The following is a 9600-nucleotide window of genomic DNA, read 5'->3' as shown; positions in this document are numbered from 1 at the left end:
ATTGTGGTACATGTTTCTTTCCTCTCAACAGGGAGATTCCCTTTAATGCCTGCTATGTTTGTTCTACTTTTGAGTGTGATTTTGTTGGATGGGAAGCACTACTTCGAGCATTCTGACAGTTGGACTTATTAGGAAAGACTTCTTTCTTTTATTGAGTCCATGTTTTGATTGTTACCCTCATCACATATATTCATCAATTTCACAGTATAGTAATATATTTGAATTGTGAAATGTGGGTAAATGTTTGTTGATTACAGCAGGGTCATCTGGCTGTATGGCCAGAAAGCAGGTTCCCCATTCAATCGTCTTTTGGTGCATATTTGACACCACATGCACAAATTGTGGTACATGTTTCTTGCCTCTCAACAATGAGATACTGTTTCATGACTCCTATGTTTGTTCAAACATCGAGTGTGATTTTGTTGGATGGGAACTACCACTCCAACCAATCTGAGTATTGGAGTTATTAGGACAGACCTCTTTCGTTTCCTAGGTGCTTCTTTTGGTTGTTACCCTTATATATTATATTCATCTGTTTCGCAGTGGAGTAATGTATTTGAATCGTTAAATGTGTGGAAATGTTTTTTGTTTAGAGCAGGGTCATCTGGTTGTATGACCGGAAAGCAGATTCTCCATTCAAAGGGTTTTTAGTGCAGATTGGTCACCACTTGCTTTTTACTGAATAACAAATGTTAGGAATATGATAATTATTCTTGTTTTTGTATCTCCTTCAATTGCTTTAAATTTTTAAAAATCTTATTGCAATGGTCACAAAAAATAATCAATGTACTGCACAAATTGTGGTACATGGTTCTTCTCTCTCAGCAGGAAGATTCCGTTTCATGACTGCTATGTTTATTCAAACATTGAGTGTGATTATGTTGGATGGAAATCACCACTCAAAGCGTTCTGACGATTGGAGTTATCGGACATACTGCTTTCTTTTGCTAGGTGCTTCCTTTGATTGATACCGTTATCACTTATATTCGTCAATTTCACTGTGGAGTAATGTATTTGATTCGTGAAATATGGGTAAATGTTTGTTTTTTACAGCAGGGTCATCTGGTTGTATGGCCACAAAGCAGATTCCCCATTCAATGGTCTTTTGGTGCATATTTGACACCACATGCACAAATTGTGGTACATGTTTCTTGCCTCTCAACAGGGAGAATCTGTTTCATGACTGCTATGTTTGTTCAAAAATGGTTTGTGATTTTGTTGGATGGGAACTACCACTCCAAGCATCCTGAGTATTGGAGTTATTAGGAAAGAACTCTTCTTTTCCTAGGTGCTTCTTTTGATTGTTACCCTTATAACTTATATTCACCTGTTTTGCAGTGGAGTAATGTATTTGAATCGTTAAATGTGTGTAAATGTTTTTTGTTTAGAGCAGGGTCATCTGGTTGTATGACCAGAAAGCAGATTCTCCATTCAAATGGTTTTTAGTTCTGATTGGACACCACTTGCCTTTTACTGAATAACAAATGTTAGGAATTTGATAAATATTCTTGTTTTTGTATCTCCTTCAATTGCTTTAAATTTTTAAAAATCTTATTGCAATGGTCACAAAAAATAATCAATGTACTGCACAAATTGTGGTACATGGTTCTTCTCTCTCAGCAGGAAGATTCCGTTTCATGACTGCTATGTTTATTCATTGGATTGGGGAGAAGAGAAGTTTGCGGCACAACTTGACTAGAAGAAGGGATCGGTTGGTAGGACATGTTTTGAGGCATCAAGGGATCACAAATTTAGCATTGGAGGGCAGCGTGGAGGGTAAAAATCGTAGAGGGAGACCGAGAGATGAATACACTAAGCAGATTCAGAAGGATGTAGGTTGCAGTAGGTACTGGGAGATGAAGCAGCTTGCACAGGATAGAGTAGCATGGAGAGCTGCATCAAACCAGTCTCAGGACTGAAGACAACAACAACAACAATGTTTATTCAAACATTGAGTGTGATTATGTTGGATGGAAATCACCACTCAAAGCGTTCTGACGATTGGAGTTATTGGACATACTGCTTTCTTTTGCTAGGTGCTTCCTTTGATTGATACCGTTATCACTTATATTCGTCAATTTCACTGTGGAGTAATGTATTTGATTCGTGAAATATGGGTAAATGTTTGTTTTTTACAGCAGGGTCATCTGGTTGTATGGCCACAAAGCAGATTCCCCATTCAATGGTCTTTTGGTGCATATTTGACACCACATGCACAAATTGTGGTACATGTTTCTTGCCTCTCAACAGGGAGAATCTGTTTCATGACTGCTATGTTTGTTCAAAAATGGTTTGTGATTTTGTTGGATGGGAACTACCACTCCAAGCATCCTGAGTATTGGAGTTATTAGGAAAGAACTCTTCTTTTCCTAGGTGCTTCTTTTGATTGTTACCCTTATAACTTATATTCACCTGTTTTGCAGTGGAGTAATGTATTTGAATCGTTAAATGTGTGTAAATGTTTTTTGTTTAGAGCAGGGTCATCTGGTTGTATGACCAGAAAGCAGATTCTCCATTCAAATGGTTTTTAGTTCTGATTGGACACCACTTGCCTTTTACTGAATAACAAATGTTAGGAATTTGATAAATATTCTTGTTTTTGTATCTCCTTCAATTGCTTTAAATTTTTAAAAATCTTATTGCAATGGTCACTAAAAATAATCAATGTACTACACGAATTGTGGTACATGGTTCTTCTCTCTCAACAGGGAGATTCCGTTTCATGACTGCTATGTTCATTCAAACATCGAGTGTGATTATGTCAGATAGAAATCACCATTCCAAGCGTTCTGACGATTGGAGTTATTAGAAATACTGTTTTCTTTTGCTAGGTGCTTCCTTCGATTAATACCTTTATCACTTATATTCGTCAATTTCACAGTGGAGTAATGTATTTGATTCGTGAAATGTGGGTAAATGTTTGTTGTTTACAGCAGGGTCATCTGGTTGTATGGCCAGAAAGCAGATTCTCTATTCAATGGTCTTTTGGTGCAGATTGGACACCACATGCACTTTACTGAATAACGAATGTTCGGAATTTGGTAAATATTCTTGTTTTCGTATCTCCTTCAATTGCTTTAAATTTTTAAAAATCTTATTGCAATGGTCACTCAAAATAATAAATGTGCTGCACAAATTGTGGTACATGTTTCTTTCCTCTCAACAGGGAGATTCCCTTTAATGCCTGCTATGTTTGTTCTACTTTTGAGTGTGATTTTGTTGGATGGGAAGCACTACTTCGAGCATTCTGACAGTTGGACTTATTAGGAAAGACTTCTTTCTTTTATTGAGTCCATGTTTTGATTGTTACCCTCATCACATATATTCATCAATTTCACAGTATAGTAATATATTTGAATTGTGAAATGTGGGTAAATGTTTGTTGATTACAGCAGGGTCATCTGGCTGTATGGCCAGAAAGCAGGTTCCCCATTCAATCGTCTTTTGGTGCATATTTGACACCACATGCACAAATTGTGGTACATGTTTCTTGCCTCTCAACAATGAGATACTGTTTCATGACTCCTATGTTTGTTCAAACATCGAGTGTGATTTTGTTGGATGGGAACTACCACTCCAACCAATCTGAGTATTGGAGTTATTAGGACAGACCTCTTTCGTTTCCTAGGTGCTTCTTTTGGTTGTTACCCTTATATATTATATTCATCTGTTTCGCAGTGGAGTAATGTATTTGAATCGTTAAATGTGTGGAAATGTTTTTTGTTTAGAGCAGGGTCATCTGGTTGTATGACCGGAAAGCAGATTCTCCATTCAAAGGGTTTTTAGTGCAGATTGGTCACCACTTGCATTTTACTGAATAACAAATGTTAGGAATATGATAATTATTCTTGTTTTTGTATCTCCTTCAATTGCTTTAAATTTTTAAAAATCTTATTGCAATGGTCACTAAAAATAATAAATGTGCTGCACAAATTGTGGTACATGTTTCTCCCCTCTCAACAGGGAGATTCGGTTTAATGCCTGCTATGTTTGTTCTACTTTTGAGTGTGATTTTGTTGGATGGGAAGCACTACTTTGAGCATTCTGACAATTGGAGTTATTATGAAAGGTTTCTTTCTTTTGCTGAGTCCTTGTTTTGATTGTTTCCGTCATCACATATATTCATCAATTTCACAGTGGAGTAATATATTTGAATAGTGAAATGTGGGTAAATGTTTGTTGATTACAGCACGGTCATCTGGTTGTATGGCCAGAAAGCAGATTCCCCATTCAATCGTCTTTTGGTGCATATTTGACACCACATGCACAAATTGTGGTACATGTTTCTTGCCTCTGAACAGGGAGATACTGTTTCAGGATTGCTATGTTTGTTCAAACATCGAGTGTGATATTGTTGGATGGGAGCTACCACTCCAAGCAATCTGAGTATTGGAGTTATTAGGTAAGACCTCTTCATTTTGCTAGGTGCTTCTTTTGATTGTTACCCTTGTAACTTGTATTCATCTGTTTCGCAGTGGAGTAATGTATTTGAATCGTTAAATGTGTGTAAATGTTTTTTGTTTAGAGCAGGGTCATCTGGTTGTATGACCAGAAAGCAGATTCTCCATTCAATGGGTTTTAGTGCAGATTGGACACCACTTGCATTTTACTGAATAACAAATGTTAGGAATTTGATAAATATTCTTGTTTTTGTATCTCCTGCAATTGCTTTAATTTTTAAATATCTTATTGCAATGGTCACTAAAAATAATCAATGTACTGCACAAATTGTGGTACATGTTTCTTCTCTCTCAACAGGGAGATTCCGTTTCATGACTGCTATGTTTATTCAAACATCGAGTGTGATTATGTTGGATGGAAATCACCACTCCGAGCGTTCTGACGATTTGAGTTATCAGAAATACTGTTTTCTTTTGCTAGGTGCTTCCTTTGATTGATACCTTTATCACTTATACTCGTCAATTTTACAGTGGAGTAATGTATTTGATTCGTGAAATGTGGGTAAATGTTTGTTGTTTACAGCAGGGTCATCTGGTTGTATGGCCAGAAAGCAGATTATCTATTCAATGGTCTTTTGGTGCAGATTGGACACCACATGCACTTTACTAAATAACGAATGTTCGGAATTTGATAAATCTTCTTGTTGAGGTATCTCCTTCTTTTGCTTTATATTTTTAAAAATAGTATTGCAATGGTCACTAAAAATAATAAATGTGCTGCACAAATTGTGGTACATGTTTCTCCCCTCTCAACAGGGAGATTACGTTTAATGCCTGCTATGTTTGTTCTACTTTTGAGTGTGATTTTGTTGGATGGGAAGCACTACTTCGAGCAGTCTGACAATTGGAGTTATTAGTAAAGAATTCTTTCTTTTGCTGAGTCCTTGTTTTGATTGTTACCCTCATCACATATATTCATCAATTTCACAGTGGAGTAATATATTTGAATAGTGAAAATGTCGGTCAATGTTTGTTGATTACAGCAGGGTCATCTGGTTGTATGGCCAGAAAGCAGGTTCCCCATTCAATCGTATTTTGCTGCATATTTGACACCACATGCACAAATTGTGGTACATGTTTCTTGCCTCTCAACAGGGAGATACTGTTTCATGACTGCTATGTTTGTTGAGACATCGAGTGTGATTTTGTTGGATGGGAACTACCACTCCAAGCAATCTGAGTATTCGAGTTATTAGGACAGACCTCTTTCGTTTCCTAGGTGCTTCTTTTCATTGTTACCCTTATAAGTTACATTCATCTGTTTCGCAGTGGAGTAATGTATTTGAATCGTTAAATTTGTGTAAATGGTTTTTGTTTAGAGCAGGGTCATCTGGTTGTATGACCAGAAAGCAGATTCTCCATTCAAATGGTTTTTAGTGCAGATTGGACACCACTTGCATTTTACTGAATAACAAATGTTAGGAATTTGATAAATATTCTTGTTTTTGTATCTCCTTCAATTGCTTTAAATGTTTAAAAATCTTATTGCAATGGTCACTAAAAATAATCAATGTACTGCAAAATTGTGGTACATGGTTCTTCTCTCTCAACAGGGAAATTCCGTTTCATGACTGCTATGTTTATTCAAACATCGAGTGTGATTATGTCAGATGGAAATCACCATTCCAAGCGTTCTGACGATTGGAGTTATTAGAAATACTGTTTTCTTTTGCTAGGTGCTTCCTTCGATTAATACCTTTATCACTTATATTCGTCAATTTCACAGTGTAGTAATGTATTTGATTCGTGAAATGTGGGTAAATGTTTGTTGTTTACAGCAGGGTCATCTGGTTGTATGGCCAGAAAGCAGATTCTCTATTCAATGGTCTTTTGGAGCAGTTTGGACACCACATGCACTTTACTAAATAACGAATGTTCGGAATTTGATAAATCTTCTTGTTGAGGTATCTCCTTCTTTTGCTTTATATTTTTAAAAATAGTATTGCAATGGTCACTCAAAATAATAAATGTGCTGCACAAATTGTGGTACATGTTTCTCCCCTCTCAACAGGGAGATTCCGTTTAATGCCTGCTATGTTTGTTCTACTTTTGAGTGTGATTTTGTTGGATGGGAAGCACTACTTTGAGCATTCTGACAATTGGAGTTATTATGAAAGACTTCTTTCTTTTGCTGAGTCCTTGTTTTGATTGTTACCCTCATCACATATATTCATCAATTTCACAGTGGAGTAATATATTTGAATAGTGAAAATGTCAGTCAATGTTTGTTGATTACAGCAGGGTCATCTGGTTGTATGGCCAGAAAGCAGGTTCCCCATTCAATCGTATTTTGCTGCATATTTGACACCACATGCACAAATTGTGGTACATGTTTCTTGCCTCTCAACAGGGAGATACTGTTTGATGACTGCTATGTTTGTTGAGACATCGAGTGTGATTTTGTTGGATGGGAACTACCACTCCAAGCAATCTGAGTATTCGAGTTATTAGGACAGACCTCTTTCGTTTCCTAGGTGCTTCTTTTCATTGTTACCCTTATAAGTTATATTCATCTGTTTCGCAGTGGAGTAATGTATTTGAATCGTTAAATTTGTGTAAATGGTTTTTGTTTAGAGCAGGGTCATCTGGTTGTATGACCAGAAAGCAGATTCTCCATTCAAATGGTTTTTAGTTCAGATTGGACACCACTTGCCTTTTACTGAATAACAAATGTTAGGAATTTGATAAATATTCTTGTTTTTGTATCTCCTTCAATTGCTTTAAATTTTTAAAAATCTTATTGCAATGGTCACTAAAAATAATCAATGTACTACACAAATTGTGGTACATGGTTCTTCTCTCTCAACAGGGAGATTCCGTTTCATGACTGCTATGTTTATTCAAACATCGAGTGTGATTATGTCAGATAGAAATCACCATTCCAAGCATTCTGACGATTGGAGTTATTAGAAATACTGTTTTCTTTTGCTAGGTGCTTCCTTCGATTAATACCTTTATCACTTATATTCGTCATTTTCACAGTGGAGTAATGTATTCGATTCGTGAAATGTGGGTAAATGTTTGTTGTTTACAGCAGGGTCATCTGGTTGTATGGCCAGAAAGCAGATTCTCTATTCAATGGTCTTTTGGTGCAGATTGGACACCACATGCACTTTACTGAATAACGAATGTTCGGAATTTGGTAAATATTCTTGTTTTCGTATCTCCTTCAATTGCTTTAAATTTTTAAAAATCTTATTGCAATGGTCACTCAAAATAATAAATGTGCTGCACAAATTGTGGTACATGTTTCTTTCCTCTCAACAGGGAGATTCCCTTTAATGCCTGCTATGTTTGTTCTACTTTTGAGTGTGATTTTGTTGGATGGGAAGCACTACTTCGAGCATTCTGACAGTTGGACTTATTAGGAAAGACTTCTTTCTTTTATTGAGTCCATGTTTTGATTGTTACCCTCATCACATATATTCATCAATTTCACAGTATAGTAATATATTTGAATTGTGAAATGTGGGTAAATGTTTGTTGATTACAGCAGGGTCATCTGGCTGTATGGCCAGAAAGCAGGTTCCCCATTCAATCGTCTTTTGGTGCATATTTGACACCACATGCACAAATTGTGGTACATGTTTCTTGCCTCTCAACAATGAGATACTGTTTCATGACTCCTATGTTTGTTCAAACATCGAGTGTGATTTTGTTGGATGGGAACTACCACTCCAACCAATCTGAGTATTGGAGTTATTAGGACAGACCTCTTTCGTTTCCTAGGTGCTTCTTTTGGTTGTTACCCTTATATATTATATTCATCTGTTTCGCAGTGGAGTAATGTATTTGAATCGTTAAATGTGTGGAAATGTTTTTTGTTTAGAGCAGGGTCATCTGGTTGTATGACCGGAAAGCAGATTCTCCATTCAAAGGGTTTTTAGTGCAGATTGGTCACCACTTGCATTTTACTGAATAACAAATGTTAGGAATATGATAATTATTCTTGTTTTTGTATCTCCTTCAATTGCTTTAAATTTTTAAAAATCTTATTGCAATGGTCACAAAAAATAATCAATGTACTGCACAAATTGTGGTACATGGTTCTTCTCTCTCAGCAGGAAGATTCCGTTTCATGACTGCTATGTTTATTCAAACATTGAGTGTGATTATGTTGGATGGAAATCACCACTCAAAGCGTTCTGACGATTGGAGTTATCGGACATACTGCTTTCTTTTGCTAGGTGCTTCCTTTGATTGATACCGTTATCACTTATATTCGTCAATTTCACTGTGGAGTAATGTATTTGATTCGTGAAATATGGGTAAATGTTTGTTTTTTACAGCAGGGTCATCTGGTTGTATGGCCACAAAGCAGATTCCCCATTCAATGGTCTTTTGGTGCATATTTGACACCACATGCACAAATTGTGGTACATGTTTCTTGCCTCTCAACAGGGAGAATCTGTTTCATGACTGCTATGTTTGTTCAAAAATGGTTTGTGATTGTGTTGGATGGGAACTACCACTCCAAGCATCCTGAGTATTGGAGTTATTAGGAAAGAACTCTTCTTTTCCTAGGTGCTTCTTTTGATTGTTACCCTTATAACTTATATTCACCTGTTTTGCAGTGGAGTAATGTATTTGAATCGTTAAATGTGTGTAAATGTTTTTTGTTTAGAGCAGGGTCATCTGGTTGTATGACCAGAAAGCAGATTCTCCATTCAAATGGTTTTTAGTTCTGATTGGACACCACTTGCCTTTTACTGAATAACAAATGTTAGGAATTTGATAAATATTCTTGTTTTTGTATCTCCTTCAATTGCTTTAAATTTTTAAAAATCTTATTGCAATGGTCACTAAAAATAATCAATGTACTACACAAATTGTGGTACATGGTTCTTCTCTCTCAACAGGGAGATTCCGTTTCATGACTGCTATGTTTATTCAAACATCGAGTGTGATTATGTCAGATAGAAATCACCATTCCAAGCGTTCTGACGATTGGAGTTATTAGAAATACTGTTTTCTTTTGCTAGGTGCTTCCTTCGATTAATACCTTTATCACTTATATTCGTCAATTTCACAGTGGAGTAATGTATTTGATTCGTGAAATGTGGGTAAATGTTTGTTGTTTACAGCAGGGTCATCTGGTTGTATGGCCAGAAAGCAGATTCTCTATTCAATGGTCTTTTGG

The sequence above is a fragment of the Schistocerca gregaria genome, unplaced genomic scaffold (genome assembly GCF_023897955.1).
Source record: "Schistocerca gregaria isolate iqSchGreg1 unplaced genomic scaffold, iqSchGreg1.2 ptg000345l, whole genome shotgun sequence".
Taxonomy (NCBI): Eukaryota; Metazoa; Arthropoda; class Insecta; order Orthoptera; family Acrididae; genus Schistocerca; species Schistocerca gregaria.
Note: the sequence above shows the minus strand (reverse complement) of the source record.